Source organism: Apus apus, chromosome 1 (assembly GCF_020740795.1).
Source record: "Apus apus isolate bApuApu2 chromosome 1, bApuApu2.pri.cur, whole genome shotgun sequence".
In the NCBI taxonomy this organism is placed as follows: Eukaryota; Metazoa; Chordata; class Aves; order Apodiformes; family Apodidae; genus Apus; species Apus apus.
In genome coordinates, this window is record NC_067282.1 from 66,729,774 (window position 1) to 66,747,375 (window position 17,602).

Consider the following 17,602-nt stretch of genomic DNA (forward strand, 5'->3'; position numbering starts at 1 on the left):
GTGTTTAACTGGCAGAGAGAGGGACATTTCCCTTTAGTGAACAGACCTGCCCCTGTGATGCAAATGAAGTGGAAGGTTTGCAGTGTTATACCAGCATGTAGATTTCACTCGTTTTAAGATACACAAATCTGAAGCCTATTTTTCTCTTTCCCTCTGCCTCTGGAGCTAATGTGTTTAACTCTCAAAGAGGAGACAGCTGGTTGTTAGCTTCAGCTTCTCTTGATGTTCATTTTCTTTTTAAGTGAGCTTGCATATTATTGTAGCTTAATTAGATCTTTCTGCAGATAAAATCCTTGGAAGGGGTCCACCCTTCCTCCCCCCATTCTGCTAGGTTTCTTGCTTGATTCCTTTCACATGTCCCTTCCCCAGTGAATATATCTGAATGTTACGTGGCGTTAATTAAGGATCTCAATTGCATATTCGTCTTTGCAAAGCTTGCCAGGGTGTACCGGCAACCGTGATTGACTGACAGCACACCAAGAACGATGGAGAAGCCTTGACAAGGCTTGGCAATGCAATATAATAAGGGGAGAGGATGCAGAGGGGAAGAGCTTCACACAAGGACTTCAGGAAAATCTGTGCTTGGTGACTTTTATTGCCTTAATCAACAACAGGAAACAGTTCATCCCACTGCAGCTGGTGATAAAGTAGCTCCTTCAAAGCTTACCACTAGATGAAATAACCACATGGCTTGAGGTAGAACAAGCTGTTCTGGAACACTCAGTTGTATGGTTATTCAGGAGAGTCTTCAGAAACTGTGATTCTTCCCAGCAATGGCGTGGAGCTGTCAGATTTTGGTGTTGGGCTCTGCACCTGTGGGGTTTCTGGATGGGAGGTGGAGAGTACCCTTCTAGCTGAGGTCCTGACTAGTTGTCCCCAGGCTCCACAGCCAGCCATCTGTTCTGCTGGCCAGAAGAGACAAAGTCAAGATTTACATCAGCTCAAGCAGCAGGACTTCCATAGGCAGGCTGAGCTTCAGTTCCAGCCACCTGCCTTGCACATCAGGGAAAAAGCTCATCCTGGTTCTGTCCACCAAGGACCATCCACGGGGTTTGTCTGTCTCATTCTGTGGTGGTCTCTGTTATCAACACATCTGAGCACGTCACACCTTCCCTTGTGTCTTTGCATTGTCCTCATGCTCTTGAGGAGTTAAAAGCTGCCGTAAGCCCTGCTTTACAAAAGAGAAGCAGAGGCACACACCTTTTCAGTTTCCTAAGCAATGATGAGAAATTCTGGGCCAGAAGCAGGAATGACACTTGGGTTTTCTGTTGGCGTTCCTTGGGAAGTTACCTCAGGGGTTTCCTGCCCACGGGGACAGGACTGTGGCTGGTAGCAAATCATAAGAAGGTTCAGTGGTCAGGCAAAACACTGAGGAATTACAGCAGTCCAGGATCTGTTATATTTGGGAGCAGCAGCATAATGCAGTAGTATTCAAAACTCCTTTTCCTCCATCTGTCATGCCTGGAATGGTATTTACACAGGCAGATCTCTGTACCAAGGGGTCATGTTACAGTGCAATTCTCTGCTCACTGTGTTACTGCGTGTTTTTGCCTCACCTGTGTATGCAAGGCCAACCCATGTAACAGCTCAGGGGAAAAATGCCTTGCTAAAGCAGATTTTGGCCTGGTATGTACCAGCAGTAACAACTACTATTGGAACAGGACTCCCACCCATGTTCAGTTTTCTGTGCAGTGAAGAAGGCTGCCAAAGTGAGGTGTGCACTGTAAACTTTAGTGGGAGATGATGTGCCCATCTATAAAAGTTTGCAATATCCTTCTAGGCAATTGCATAATCATTATTTCTTGCCTATTTTAGTACCTCCTCCCTGTCCTGCACTAGTCTCCTGAGTTGAGAAGCACAACAGATCAAGTATTTGGGCACCAGCAAAGCACTTGGGAGACCTGACATCGGTATCTTTGCCTGCCACAATCCCTAGCATGTGAGCTGGGCAAACCCCTTAGGGCATGTCTGCACCAGGTGAACTACATGCCTGAGAAGTTCTGTCTTCTTGTAAGCAACAGCTGGATAAATCAACTTAGGGAGAACATAGCATGACTGTCTTCTCATTGATTTAGAGCTTGTCTCTTGTGGTTGCCTAGGCTGCAGGGGTGGCTCAGCTGCTTATGAAGCAGTTGGTGAACCACTGTGGTTAACAACCCTCACCATTAAGGTAAATTTAGCACCAACATAGAAGGTTTTAAATGAAAAATGGTAGTATTGGATCACCTAAAGTTCTGCGTAGTCTAGTATCCTGTCTTCACTGGTGGCTGGTAGCAGATGTTTAATATGTGTGAGAAAGGCAAGCATGTAGTGGTAATTCTCTGGTGTACTTGCCAGGCTGTGGGTTCCTGAAAGCTTCATAAAATCTTGCTGTTTAATAGCACTTAATAGATCTGTCCGCCACTTTGTCAAATCATTTTTCGAAATGTGTTTTTGGCTTCCACAGGACTGTTGGCAACAAGCTCCAGATTCTAACTATGCATTTGATTAAGCATTTCTTTTTGTTAGCTTTTAATCTGCAACCTCATAACTTCATTTTGTGCTGTTTCTTCCGCATAATCCTGCCATGTGACCAAACTACATCAAAGCCATTCTTCAGTCACCAAGACATTTTTAAGGCCAGTGTCTGATTTATAGTTGGCCTGTGCAACTGTTGTGGTTGTGTGTGTGTGTCAAGGTGAGATTGTTATTCACTTAGCCAAGTCCTTACTAGTGTAATTCCCAAAATTAAATGCCATTAAAATATCCTCAATAGGTCTGCCATTGATTTAACTCTTCTCTCTTCTTGGAAGCAAAAGCTTTGCCAATGCAAAGCACCACTACGTCAGCGTGACCATGCTCACTCAGTAAGCAGGTGTAGTCAAAAGAGCACGTCTTTCAGCCACAGCTTTGTTATAGACACTTTTCCAGCACTAATGGGTTTTACCAGGGAGGTGTTTCTGCTGTGGAGGGGGCGTGTTGTCTGGGCTGTGCTCTGTACCAGCCTGTAACCCACAGGCAGAAAACAGGGCTTTGCTGCAAGAGTGACACCAGCAAGACAACTCACCCCTTTGCTGTCCTGACCAGCATGTAGGCCAACAGAGAAGTCTTCAGTGATGATCAAGCCTTGGGGGTTAAACCCACCTGATGGGATGCAAAGCTGTTCCACCAGTCATTTGAAAGAAAACCACAAGATCCTTTCCTATACTAAGGAATGTCCCCACCCAATGACTGCAGTAATGACACAATGTTCACTGAATGCCTGTGCCTATGATTTGCATAAAACTATGTCCCCGAGGCCATATCTGACAGTCTGATAAAAGGCTTGATTTTTCAGGAACCCTTGAGCTTCTATTAAAAGCAGTAAGAGAGGGTGTGGGTTCTGCTCATTTGAAATTCAAGCCATTTTCACAGAAGTCTAAATATGGAGTTGTACTTTTATTTTATGATATATTGGCCTTTGTCTTGGGCTGTTGTAGTGCAAATATAATAAGCTAACGACTGGCATAAAATTTTCAGTTACTTTCTAAATGTTATGGCAGCACAGAAAGAAGTAGAATTAGCAAAGGGTCAAAGGCATAGATTAGAAACATCATTAAGAAACTGTAAGAATTACTGATAAGTTTTAGTGTCTTTGTTTTATTGCTTCCCTGTCTCAATCAGGTCTGCAAACACACTGATTCATGTTTTAATTGAACAACAGCTTCCTTGTGAAACCTGCCGTTCTTAGCTCCAGTATAGAAAATATCTTTAAAAAACACCACCCCCGCTTTATAACATTGTACAGACAAAGAATTACAGCTCATCTGCCATAGAATATACATGACAAGTGTCATAATCTTCCTGAAGTCTCATTTTCTCCTTCATACATGGTGTAACAAACAGCAGGCCAGGGACCTGTGTGCTGTGCGTGGCTCTGTGCGGAAGGGCTGTCTTGCTGACCTGCTGCCTCCTTCCCCCAGCACACTCCCACTCTTTGTGCACCTCATCTGTTGCCTCAGTCATGATCAATGTCCTCTGGGCCAGTGTCCTGTAGCTGCAGGCTAGGGCAAGGCAGGTGATGCTGTGTGGATGTGTGTAAGGGTGACCTTCACTTCAGGCTCCTGAAGCCCTGCTCAGGCTCTGGGTTGTGCACAAGCAAACACAACTCCCACCTCCCTGAAAATGGCACAAAATAAAGTATGGTCTGCTTCCTTTAGCCATGGGCTGCTGTGTGCTGCAACATTCACTATGTAGGATCAATTGTATATATTTGATTGCTCTCATATAAATAAAAAAGGATTCTGGCTCAGAGCATTTGGCCTACATTTCACCGTTTCACTTGTGAAACTGAGCTGGGTAGGAGTGTGAAGAAAACCAGATCTTGTGGAAGCCCTGGTGTTGACTAAGTTATGTCAGAATTTTAATTTATTTTATTTTATTTTTTTGTCTGGGTAACTGATTTCCTTTTGAAGGATTTATTCCTTTGGTGCTCGTAGTTGTGGCTTCTACTGCTGTACTGGCAGATCTCAAGTAGATCGCACAAATGTGTAGATGATAGGGTACATGGTCCAGCTTGGCACTGACTCAGGTGTATGGTGCTGGCAGCTACTCAGCCTAGGCAGTGGTCTGAGCACCTTGGTGCATCTCCTAGTAGTGGTATGAATGTGTTGAAAAGTCTAGGCTTGGGGAGAATGCGTAAGAGGCTTCTGACCTGCCTCTGATTTAGGATTTTTTTTATCAGCAGGATACTGCAGTGCTCTGTTTCATCTCAGCTTACCTTAGTACAGAGCACAGACCAGTGGAGATGCAGAGGTCTGGAGGAGAGTGTATGATCCTCTAGGTCAAACGACGGATGCAAGCATGAACGCAGGATGCCCCGTGACATGTAATGCTCCACTTTATCTGCCTTAGACCATGTGAGACTTACAGGTCTAGTGTCACCATGAAGTTAACTCACCAGAGAGATCTAAATTGACTTAACCAAGGCTAAAAGAGACAGTTCAGTACAGATAAGCCCTTCATTTTTAAGTTGGTTATTTACATTAGTTCAGCCTGTGTGAGTCATCATGTCTGACCTGAACATCCCATTCCACTACCTGGGTAGGGATTTGTCTGGCTCTGCTATTTTTTGACATGTTTAAACTCATTATGCAGTTAAGACTAGTAGGAGGCTAGAAACTTCTCTGGAACAGTGGTGCCTTCCCTCCTGATCTCAGTTTTAACCTTTAGTCATTTTAATTTCAGCCAAAATTACTGAAAGCTCTTTCCTCCCAGTCTGTGCACTAAAGATTATGAAAAGCTAATGAGAAAAGCTAAAACTCATTTGCTCAGAAAGAATAATTCCAACTCTTTCCTGTGGCAAATGAGAAAATTAGGCAAATGTAATGCATTTGTCATAGACTCAGTTCAATATGCTATGTTTTATTCAGCTTCATGTAAGGGTACTATAATAAAGGTCTGGACCTAAGTCTTGGACAGGTTAATGACAACTCCAACATTGCTTCTACAATGTTTGTCAGAGTGTTGTGGATAGATAGAGAACTGGCAGCCTGAGGAAATGTCTGGGCCAGAGAGATCTTGGTATAGAGAGAGTGGGATGATTGGATATCTAAAAATGTTGCTAGAGAGGACAGATTCACAGATCTCTGAGAAATGACTGTGCCCAGCTCTGCTGTAGACCCGGTGAGCTTTGGCCAGATGGATCTATGAATCAGGGAACCAAACATACTATGACTGTCATTTGACTTGTCGGTGTTGCGCCTAGCTCTGTAGTAAACATCTGTCTCCTGTGACCAAGGTCAAGCTACTTTTCCCCATCTCTCACTTTCTGTCTTTGGGAAAGGTAAGAAATAGTGCTTCTTGACCTTAATATCGTATTAAGATCTAGCACTGGAAAACTTCTTACATTTATTCTGAGTGTTACTGATGATCCCAGAAGGATGAGAAGGTGCAGCATGGTAAGTCAAGTCCAATAAGTCTCAAATATTTGTGGGTGAATTATCTACCCTATAGAGGCTATTCTCCATTTTTCTGTCTTGCTCATTTTTATGCTTTATTCCAATGTGTATTTGAATCTTTCTTTACTGCCCAACCTCACACTGCCATTGGGGTGGGGGATGCGAAGAGGCTAAATTCGTGGCTCATGTAACTGCCTTGAAGCTGTCTACCAGGTTCTCCTTTTGGCTCCAGCCTGAGGCTGGGACCATCCTGTAAAACTAACAGGCTTTGGTGTTTCTGCTCCAGCTTCGTTGCTGGCCTGGTGAGGTAGACAAATGGAGCCACTGTATGTGCTCAAGAACCTAGATATAGCAGTGACAATAAAAGATGTATTTGAGGTTAGGAGAAATTTGTATTCACACTGGTGTGGTTTTGTTTTTTCTTTTCTTTTTTTTTTTTTTTTTTAGGGGTTGCTATAGACCAAAGCTGCATCCCCAAGAAAGCAACAGCTATGAATTTGGACAAAGGCATGTCTGTCAAAGGAGAAAAGATTATAAAAAAGAAGCTTACTAAAAGGAAATTTGATTTAAATGGAAAACACACATTCAACAAAATACCTGAAACAATTTGACTGCAGCAAATACCTGACTTTATGCTTCAGTCAAAGATAAGCTATCCAGCTGCCTGAAAAAGTAATGGAATGAAATGATACTGTGTTATGCTGGAAGGGCAGAATAAATGATCCCCAGACTTTGCAGTCTCAAAAGACTGTGGCATTTTCATGCATTTTCTACAGTGTTGCTTGCAGCCAGACAAGACACCTGCTAGCTCTGCTGTTTGGGTCTGTTGCAAAGCCTGATGTGGCAGGGAAAGGGAAAGTGCAGAAGTGCTGAACCACAGAAGTCATTTCTAGCAGTCATAGAAAGGTAGTGGAGAGAAAACCTGCTTCCCTGAATACTTGTGCATGTCTGGGCTCCTCCACTTCTTTTGGATGATCCCAAACAAGTCTGTTCTCCTCTCTTTTGAAGGGCGTCTTTACAAAGGAAATCCGAGGACAAAAGTAATCTAATTGAACTACAAGTGCAAATTTCAAATAGTTGCATTGAAGCAGCCACCTTTAGTAAATTAAATGTTCTTCAGTTTTCTTTAGAGGTGAAGTATACTGCAGAGAATAAACATACCTTTAAGTTAAAATGCCCACATGGGGCTTTAATATGATTTAATGAGGTTTTTAAAAGTTTTGTTAGTTGGAAAGTTCATTCAAAGTCCGTTTCCAGAGCACCTCCGTGTAGGCAAACCCATAGCTTCTCCCACTAGCGAAATGAGGACTTTTCTACCTTAGCAAAGCGATGCTGCCGGACTCGGTTCATTAACGCTTGGAAAGCACTTTGCTCTCTGGGAGGCGAGAGCATGAGGCAAGATGTGCACAGCTCTCTCTCCTGAGCCCAGCAGATGTGGGCCTTGGGCAGCTGCACGTGGCTATGCCAGGCTCCCAGACACCTGTGAGCTAGTGGGGATGGGACCACCACCTTTACAAAGCCATACCCAAGGTGGCAAAACACTGGTTCTGCTCTTTTCTTCTGCCACCAGCTTCCCATCTACCTACCAGCTAGAAATGAGGCCACAACAACGTATATGCATTTAATCTAATGTGCTCTGAAGCCGAGAAGAGAGGCAGGGATTTTGCAGGCCTGCTGTAAGCACCTGATGTGGGTCACTTTCCCATGCCATTTCATTATGGTAACTCAACTGCAGCAGATTCCTGGAAACCTGACTCCTGAGATAAACGTGGAAGAACTGAAACAGCAGTATCTGTCCAGTGCTTCAGACTTTCAGTTCAGAGGCAGGTCAGAGCCTCCCTGACCTGGAGCAAGGCTGTCAGTATATAAAGATAGCTGCTCTCAGTTGTAGGCACCCAGAGGGCCTTGGTGGAGGCAAAAGTTACATTAAACAGCCACACTGCTTTCAGGGTCACATGAGACCTACTGACATGCATTTTCTAAGAGACTGATGACATTTAAAGCTCTTCGAGTAAACGGTTTGCTTTCCATTTATAACAGGATATTTATCCTACTGCTTGTCACAAGAATAAAGCACACTGATCACTGTCCCAATGACCAAACATTTGCCATCTTAAAAATGTGCTCTTGGAGAACAAAATATACATCTTCATTGTTAAATTCGGTCTTGTCAGTAATGCTGGGACAGATTATTTTACAAAGGTATCGGGTTTAGCAGAGCACCCATCTTACTGACAACACCAGCTTTTTTCCAGATGGCAATACAGACCAGGAGTTTTGCCAGCCAACCCATTATTCAATTAATTAGCACTTATAAATTAAGTATGTGCCTAGCAGAGTATGTCTTTACCTGTGGCAAGCCTCTTCTCACAGAGCAGCAAGGACGGTGGAGTCAGTGGGTCGTCACAGGTGACATGCAGGCTACGTCAGTCAGTCATCTCGACTGAAAAATGAGAGGCAATGCCCGTGTGGTAGGAGGTTGCAGCTGAAGAAGGAGCTCGCAGTAGAAGATTCAGAGCTGTTTCTGTGCTCATATGTTATAAGCTAGTATGTTGTTTGGTAGTGGTGACATTTGGTTGACTGATCCAATACCACCATAACAGTAAGAGGAACATGTAGGTAGGTACCTCACTCACCAGACACACGAGTATGCATCCACTGAAGACTGTGGTCTGCTTGTTACTGCATGCCCTGTGGGAAGACTGATCTGTGGGGCTCCCTGAGGCTGATGGAGACTTACACAGCAAGACCAGAGACGGTTTAAAACCATCTTGCTGAACCATGATGAAAAGTGTCAGTGCAAAGCCCCATGCAGGTGATAGCTGTTCATGTTTGTGGCTGTGAGACCTGCCCTCACTGCTGGGCAGTTGCTGGCCTCTAAAGCTCACTCAGGTGAACTTGCAGAGGCTGCAGTCACACCACTGAGCTGTAGGGTGAGGTGCAACACGCCAGACACAACCTGCTTCTCCACGGAGACACAGATTAGGTTTGGGACTACGCCCCATTTACTTTGCTGTCAGAGTACTCTTTGGCTTGGGAAATCCCAGGGTGGCAGGCTGCTGGCACCTGGAAGGTCACATCAGTCACCATGTACTTGCCCTGTTCTTGAGCAATTTTTCTAAGTATTTGCTACTGGCCACAGCTGGAGAAGACATGTTGGATTAGATGGACCTATGGTGCATTCCAGGTGTAGCCAGTCTTATATTTTTGAAATCAACAAAACTGGCTTGTAATAAAACTCGTTAGCTAAGCCATTTTGTTATTAAGTGTTCATTTGTGAAGTGCTTTGGACATCAGGCAACAGGAGCTGATCTTTGACTACCAGTAATAGCTGCTTTTTCAAAAGGAAATATGGGTGGGGAGTAAAGAGAATTTCTGTTCAGTTCCAGATCCTGGTTGCCTGGGGAATACTTCTAACATGCAGAAAAACAGATTTGCATGTTAGTGTTTTGAGGACGTTTCCCATGAGAAAAGAAACACAGCTCAAAACTCTAGCTGACTTGGGGGTCTTGTCACAATTATATCCTCCAAGGGTTTGTGCTATTCAGCTGATAAATAGGATTTCAAATAACAGAAGAAACAAAGGTATTGCCTTATGTGAATAACAGCAGCATCACCACATGCACTGTCTTCCTCTGCTGTCCCATTGTTAGACCAGGCGTGATGGAGTGGTTTACTATGGTGCTCACTTCCCTCTGCCTGTAGCTTGTGGTGTCTTAATCAGCCAGAACGAATAGTTTCTGAGAAACACCTGATGGATCTGGGGACACCAGTGACAGAAGTGCCCAGCTCTCATCATGCCTTCACATAACAGATCTGCTTTGATTCAGGTCTCATGCAAATGTCCATGTCAAATGTGTCCTGGCTGTCTGAGAAGAAAGGCTGAGCTGTGGAAAGTCAAAACAGATTTTCCAAGGTACACAAACATCTAAAAGTACAAACTGAGGCCCATGCAGCTTTTTAAATAATCCACACAGGTCAGGTCCTTAACTCCTAGTGATTATATTGAGAAAGACTTCAGCACTTTTTAAACTCCTGTTAGATTTAAGTCTGCCTTCTTTGGTCTGTGTGCACATGCCCCTCAGGCTGCAGTCCACACAGGACTGGTTAAAAGAGAAAGGGGAATTTCAGATTCCAGCGTGGTTACCGCAGCACCAAATTTACATCAGGGTAGTGAAGACAGACAGTTCCCATCACAGCTGCACGATGTCTTTGCCACAATAACTGGATGTGGAGGACTGGAGAGAGATTCCGCAGTCAAATGTGTTTGTTTCTTAAATGTATTGTGTTACTGTGTTGCAGGTGAGGCTGCAAGTAGTCATCACAAGACATTGCAGTGGAACAACCCAAACCAATGCAAAGACCACCAATAAGCCCACCATGGACAGCAGGCTTCCCAGTTTGCAGAGTCATCCACCTTCAGTCACTAAGAACTTTTAGTGTGGACAATGCTGGAGTAATCTTTAAAATTATCACAGACACCTGTGAGTTGTTTTAGGAAAAGGACCTCCCATGAGGAGAAGGAGAAGGGCTTCTGTCAGACACTGTAAATCACAAAGTACCACACTGTGGCTCTGACCAAACAAATAAAAGAAGATGTTTAGGAACAAGTTAAACCCTAACATTCCCATTGCCAGCTCCTGTGTGGTGCTGCTTAGATAAGTCTTGCTCCTGATGGCTAAAGATAGAAATGTTTTTCCACTGTGTTGCTGTTTTTCTTTTTAAACTCTATTAAAGCAGGCCTCAAAATAGTTTTGGAGTTTATTTAGTTCTCGTTCTTTGACTTGGTTTTGTGCTGAACATCCCAGACTGGCTGGCCCTGGAGACAAAAGAGCTCTAACTGGGGCAGCCAAGCAGGATGGTGCCCAAATACAACTTGCCATCAGAAACCACTTACCAGCCACCACCAGGAGTGAGTGGAGAGCGAAGCCTTGTGATCTTGCTGCCAGGACAGAAAATTAATGATGGCCTGTTTTAATAGTGTGTAGTCCTGCTCTATCTAGTAGGATAGAGGAGGAGCCAAACGGGGATCATTTTGTTTGGACCAGCAGGGGTGAAGCCAAATCAGTTCCCTGGGCTTACAGCTGCTGGCTCATCGGGAGCCTGTGTGGCTGCCTGAGCTCCGTGGCTGTGTACCAGGAACCTGGCTGCTGCTCCAGTCAGGGCTCCCAGTGCCCGTTGTCACAAAACACATGCTGTTCTTGCCAGCTTCATAGCTAGTTCCTGGGTAATGCTTCTTCCCTGTGTGGCTATCTCTTCCAGATGTGCCAAGGAAAACAGGGTGGACTTCGTGCAAGAAAGTATTTTCATATTATTTTCAGTGATGAGATGAGAGTAATTTTTCCTGCATCTGCCAAAAAGAAAAATTCTGGCAACATGGTCTGACTTCTGGTGCCTTCACAAGGGCAACGAAGCTGGTGAAAGGCCTAGAGAATAAATCTTAGGAAGAACACTTGAAGAAGCTGGTAATGCTTAGTTTGAGAAAGAGAAGGCTGAGGGGAGACCTCATCCCTCTCTACAACCACCTGAAAGCTCATTGTAGAGAGGTTGGTGCTGGTCTCTTCCCACAGGTAGCGACAATTAGCGACAGAACAAGAGGAAATGGCTTCAAGCTGCAACAGGGCAGGTTTAGACTGGACATTAGGATCACTTTTTTCACAGAAAGAGTGGTTAGACACTGAAATAGGCTGCCCAGGGAGGTGGTTGAGTCACCATCCCTGGATGTGTTTAAGGGTCGTTTGGATGTGGTGTTGGTGGATATGGTTTAGAGGAGAACTTTGTAGAGCAGGGATGATGGCTGGACTCGGTGATCCCAAGGGTCTTTTCCAACCTGAATAGTTCTATGATTCTATGATTCTAAGTTGTCTTTGCCTCCATCAGAACAGTATTGACAGCCAGCAGGTTTCACTACAGGTGGCCATGCTCAGCCAGAGGAACCCTGTACCGTCCACCAGAAGTATTTATCCCATTTATCAAACACCAGTCACACAGCATGTTGTCCCTCTTGCATCCTTCTTTTCTGCGTCCACCTGCCAGCCAGTCTACCCCAGAAACCATCCCTTGTCCTGCACCTCATCTCCAATTCAACATGAAGTGAATCTTTTCTTGATCACTAAGCTTGTAGGCCTTCTCCTGCCAGGATTGATTAAAAACTTGTATCAGTTGGTGATTGTTGCAGGGAAAAATGGCTCAGCTCACATAGGTTCAACCAATCAGGATTAAAACGGTTTATTGATTTAATAAGGACATGTAATTAACTGACAATTGGTGAACTATACATTCAGGATCTATGTCAGCAATACAGGAGTTCAACCACAGCATTAGACACACTAATGAATTCCTGCATGTTCCTAAATACAATTCTGTAAATAATCCCTAGAAGTTCTCATCCCACACACGCAGGCACCCACCTCTCTCTCACTGGCAGGGGGTCACTTCTGGGAACATGGGTCCCTCCACTGATGCCCCACTCCCAGTGAGGTTGGCGCTGCTCCAGTTCTGTGGGTGCCCACACTACTCCCTACAACCAGCTAATGCACCCGCTGGTGGGAAGGCACCCCAGCAGGTCAACCAGACATACCCAAAGTGTGGGTCCTGACATGCAGCACCCCACAGGGTCAGGCCACATGCTGGGTGCTGGCTGTGTCTCATGGATAGGGTAGCTGCTACTTTTGGTCTTGGCAAAGGTTGTGATGTGCCAGACTGGGTTTTGACTGCTGCTCTGTTCCCAGCCTGAGGCCTCTCCCTGCTCTGTTACAAGTTTTTATTCTTCTTTTATACAGCTTTTCAGACCAACTCGTTCTTTTGCTTCTAAATTGCCTTTGTCATTCCCTGGTTACTGTTTAATCCAGCTGATGGCTGCCATCCTCTTCATCATGATCAGCTGAGGACTGATGGTTGCTTCCCTCTTCAGCAAGATCAGTTTGGGGCAAATGCCCTCTTAGAGACACTTCTGGGTTTTCCATCCACACATGCTATTTACACTGACTTATCTATCTTAACAGCTGTTGTTTTCCACATCGTTTAGCCAAGGGTGAGCTGAGCGGGCACCCCCACAAGTTTTATTACACACCTGTTAAAGTGATATTAAAGAAAATAATACTGAGCCCCTGGGTGGATTTGCAGGAAGGTTATTTCTGTGTACATTTACTACCTCAGTGCCTACCAGTTCATGATTTTTTTTTTTATTTAGTCACCCCAGCTTGCATAGCTATATGCATTTAATCTGTTGAAAAGCAGCCGTGCTCAGAGGACCAAAAACGTATGTCCAGAAGGCAAATCCCTAGTCACCCCACATCTGTGGGGAGGACAAGGAGGGTAAGGAGGAAGACTTGAGAGTTATTTTTGTCGTACTTCATTCTAGGAGACTACAGGCCCTGCTTGAGCCATTGTAATGTGCAGCAGCCCCTGAGTGGGCTGTGTTTCTCCTGAACCTTCTAGACAGAAAATCAGAGAGGAGTCCAAAGGCAGTGCCCTGCAGGACTTGGAAGCTGCACTGGGGACCTCAGGCTGGCAATCACCTCGCTGAGGAGGCTGAGAGCAGTTCCGAGGGTCCCTCCTCTTCCCTTCAAGGCTCCCTGCAGCTTCCAGAGGGCAATAAAATGCCTGTGTGCCACCTGGACTCTCGCTCTCAGTCTGCAGGGCCGCAGCAGCTCTCGTCGCCTGTTTTCTTCCTCACCCTCTCTCACCTGTTGTGTGTGACGCAGGCTTGCTGCCAGGCTCTCGAGCAGCTGCCCTTTTCCAGCTCTTGGGCATGCCAGCCCGAGGAGGCCCAGCCCCGTTTGTTTGCAGTGGCAGCCCACGAATAGTAACTACTTGAGGCCATTTTGCACACTTCTGTCATCTTATAATTAGCACTTGGTCCCGCAGCCTGTGAGAGTCCCTCCCCCGCTGGCATGCCTCTCTCCTTCCTCTGTTGCATATCACAGCATCATCCACAGCCACCTTCAGACATGTTTCTAGATCACACATCACCCAAAATTCCTGTGTGTGACCATCAGCCACACAGTCTCATTTTTCCCCACAAAAGGCACTAACAGGCAAACTAGTCACCAAGATGGACAAATCCTCACTTTGCTTTGCTCTGTGCCAGCCCTTCTCTTTTGCCACTACATCAAAAGTAATTGTCCACCTTCTTCCTCCTGCCCTATATTGAGACACCTCTCCTTGCTTTAGGTGCTTTCTACCAGTCCTGCCTTGCAGGAGACCCAAAGGAAGTGGGGATCTCATTGGTGGCTCTGCCCAAACCCACCGGACAAAATCAGAGTGCTCTCCACATGGTAACTCCTCAATGCAGGGAGATAAACCCTCAGCAACTTCCATCTTGCAAGTTGTTCCTTCCTAGGTGCCAGTGCACAGCTCTCCCCAGCTCTGTCCTTCCTCCTGCAGCTAATCTCCTGGACATGGATCACTTTGCACATTCTGTTCTTGGCAGTTTCAAACATTGCCTCAGGCCTTTATCGCCTTAAAAAATCAGATCATATAGTGGTGCCCTTAGAGGCGGCCTGATTGATATCTGAGCAGCCAAACAAACGGTAAATCTTAATAAATTTTGGCACCCTATTGCCTTTTAGTTGTGTTGATTCTGAGAGGATAGTCCACCAACATCAAGTGAAGCGTGTGTCCTCAGCATGCATGGGACTGAGGCTTCAGGTGTGTGAATGAGTTTGCAGGAATGGTCTGCAGCCCTCACGAAGCGCCTTGTGCCCACCCTAGATCCTGCATGCCCCAGCCTGTGCAGTCATGAGGATCTGGTATCACTGGCCACTGCCAAGCTAACAGGACTTCTCTATGCATTGATACAGAAATACAGACACTTGCAGGAAGAGGAGAGAGTTTCCCAGTGATCCTTGAACAAACACAAAGCCAGGAGTTCCTGCAGCACAACTTCCAGCAGCACCACTAGAGCTTGTAGGGATGGTGGGAATGTGCTCAGATCATTTTTCTGGGTGGTCATTTACCTCGGAATCCTTATACAATTATTCAGATATTTTCTAGCCACTTTCTCCAAACTCATTCTCCATGGTCTTAGGAAATAATGCTGTGGGAGACTGTACTCCTGTTCAGATTTTCCCTGATTTGAATTATCACCATAAACCTGCCTGAATATCCCGTGTCTGTTTTGTTCTGGGTGACCCCAATGCTCAAGCAGAAGGCAAGGAGGGGAGGGCTGCACCCACTGTTGCTGTTGCATGTGCCCTGCACTAACTTGTGTGGCATTTTCCTCTGAAGCCTGGATGAGCTGAGTCCTGGCTCACGGATAATGCCAGGAGCAGCATCCAAGGGTAAGCTGTCTGATGTGCAAATTTCATGCTTGGGTGACACCACCACACACCCACACATAATCCCAAGCAGCTGCCCTTTATAGGGTAGCATACCTAGGCCATAAGTTGCACCCAGGGCATTAGAAGGAGAGTTGGTTCAGTTCCCCAGTGGCCAGTGCAGACCTGGTGGCCCAGCAGCTGAGAGAAGCTGCCTAGTTGGCTACAGTGGCAACTGAAGGAGTGGGAGTTCAAAATGGGTGTTTTTGTTTCCAGGAGTGGTTGTCTACTTACTGGCTTGATGGTAATCACAGCAGCCTTAACTTGTAACTGATACTGTCCTGCCTGCAGCGCAGAGGATTTTCTCTTGGGTATCAGATACTGCTGTCTGTGTTTGCTTTTGTTATCATCCACCATCAGCAGGTCTCTTTAAAAGACCAGCTCTGACCAGACACCCAGGAGAAAAGAAAGATGCCATTTCTCCTCTTCCCTCTAGCTGATCAGCCCTTTTTGGTCCCATTAATGCCACTGAGAGCTGGTTCTCCTAACCCAGGATGAGAATCCATGTGGCACACCGGGCTGCCTTTGATCATGCACAAGGCATCACAGAGCGCTCAGCGGGCTGGACCCTCCCAATTAAACACACACAGCCTTCTAGTCAGATGACCTCTCTATACCTCCTGCATGATACTTGTTCTCTTTCTAACCCACAAGCCTGCACAGCTTGGAGAAGAGTGGTCATATGGCTAAAGCTAAGGAGGCCACGCTTAGCTGCTGCTGCCAGGAATGGTGCCATGACCTTGAGGGTGTATGGCCTGTGTGGACCCAGTGGGCTGAGGCTGATGGACTGAAAAAGTAGTTCTCTCAGTTGGTTGCTTCAGGAGGTGGTTCTGGATTGTAGCCATGGATCAGTTGGAGAAGGGGACCACACTGAGACGTGTCCCCTGACTGCTAGTTTAATGGCTCGGGGAGGGTAGGAGGTGATGGTGGCCAGATTACTTCTCCTTCAGGTCGGAGAAGAGCATGATCAGGCTGGCTGTTTGGGCGTCCTTCCGTTTCAGGCTATGTCATTCTTGGCAGATGACTTCCAGAAGAACATGCAAATGCTAGGAAATACCAGGAAGGGCCGAGCTTATATGCACTCATCCCACATCCCAGACTAAAAAGGAAAAGGAGAATGAAGTTGAAAGAACACGTAAGTAGCTTAAGGGCAAGAAAGAATGTGGAATAGAATACTGCAACCAAATAGGAAATTCAGAGTTAATCTAAATATGCTTTAGAAATCTGGAGGTAAAGATCTCCTATCATCCTCTAATGGCACCGTGGGGTCAAGGCACAGCAGTTACCCGGGATCACAGAGCAGACTAAGTTTTAATGGCGCATTAAAACGCCCTTGTCCTTCCCCCCTCCCCCCTGCCTTTTTAAATTTTTTTCCTTGTTTTTTTTTTCCCGTTCTCCTGCAAGGTAGAGGTGTAGGACGGATGACGGGAAAGCAGGCTGAGCTCCTGGATGGGGATGCTGTGGCCCCTGTGTGCTGCCCCCCCTCAGCTCCTCCCTGGCGGGACAGCGGACCCTGCCCCGGGGAGAACCGCAGCGGGCCCCGGTAGCGGGGTGCGGGAGCGGGGCTGCGGGGGAGCCCAGGGGCCCCAGGCCTGTCGTGCAGGGCAGCTCCGGCGGCCTCACCTGGGCACCCGAGGGAGGGGACGGCGGGTGGGGCAGCCTGGGGTCCCGGCAGCAGAGCGGGGCGGGTTCCCCCGCCGGGACGCCGCCCGCCCCGCCGCAGAGCCGCTGCCGGTCCCCGCAGAGAAGCCCCTACCCCAGCGGCCGGGGTGGGCTGGTGTCCCGCACCGGGGCGGCGCTGCGGGGTGCCCCCCAGCCCCGGGGCCAGCAGAGGCGTTTCCCCACGGCCCTGAAGATCCCCCCCCCCCCCAGGGCGGGTGCGGCCCGTTCCCAGCGCCCCCATCCCTGCTGCCGCCGGGCCGGGCCGGGCCGGGCCGGGCCGGGCGGGCTCCCGCACCTGCCGGGACAGGTGCTCCCGAGGCGGGGCTGGGGAGGGAAGGGAGCGCCGTCGCCGTTCAGCATTTCCGCGGCGGAGCTACACGTGAGCCCGCGGGAGCGTGGCGGCAGGGGCGGTGCGGGGCAGCGGCAGCAGAGCAGCGGGGGGAGCAGGAGGAGGAGGGAAGGGGGGGGCCGGGATGGGCAGGGAGCGGGGCGGGAGGGGGTTGGGGCTGGCGGCCTCGGCACGGGCGCGCGCGCTCGGAGCAACCCGCGCGCAGCCACGGCGGGGCGCGCGCCCCCGCCCCAACGCGCGCGCGGGCGCCCGCAGGTGTCCCGCCCCGCCCCGCCCCGCCGGTCGCGCCTCAGCCGGGCCCCGCCCACCGCCGGTAGGGCCCCGCCCCCTCCCCGTTCCCATTGGCGGGGGCG

General features: G+C 47.6%; 1 long non-coding RNA gene across 4 annotated transcripts in view; it reads left to right on the plus strand.

Moving 5' to 3' along the window:
- LOC127380607 (uncharacterized) overlaps nt 1-17,602 on the plus strand; it is a 462,715-nt gene that overhangs the window by 75,150 nt on the left and 369,963 nt on the right. For 2 of the 4 annotated variants that reach the window (XR_007888531.1, XR_007888535.1), the window contains exon 5: nt 6,366-6,623. The exons of 1 other annotated variant lie outside the window; for it this stretch is intronic. This is a non-coding gene — a long non-coding RNA (uncharacterized LOC127380607). Of the gene's footprint in view, nt 1-6,365; nt 6,624-10,220; nt 10,670-17,602 lie in introns of those variants that run through there. One more of the 4 variants, XR_007888534.1, reaches the window with a different exon arrangement.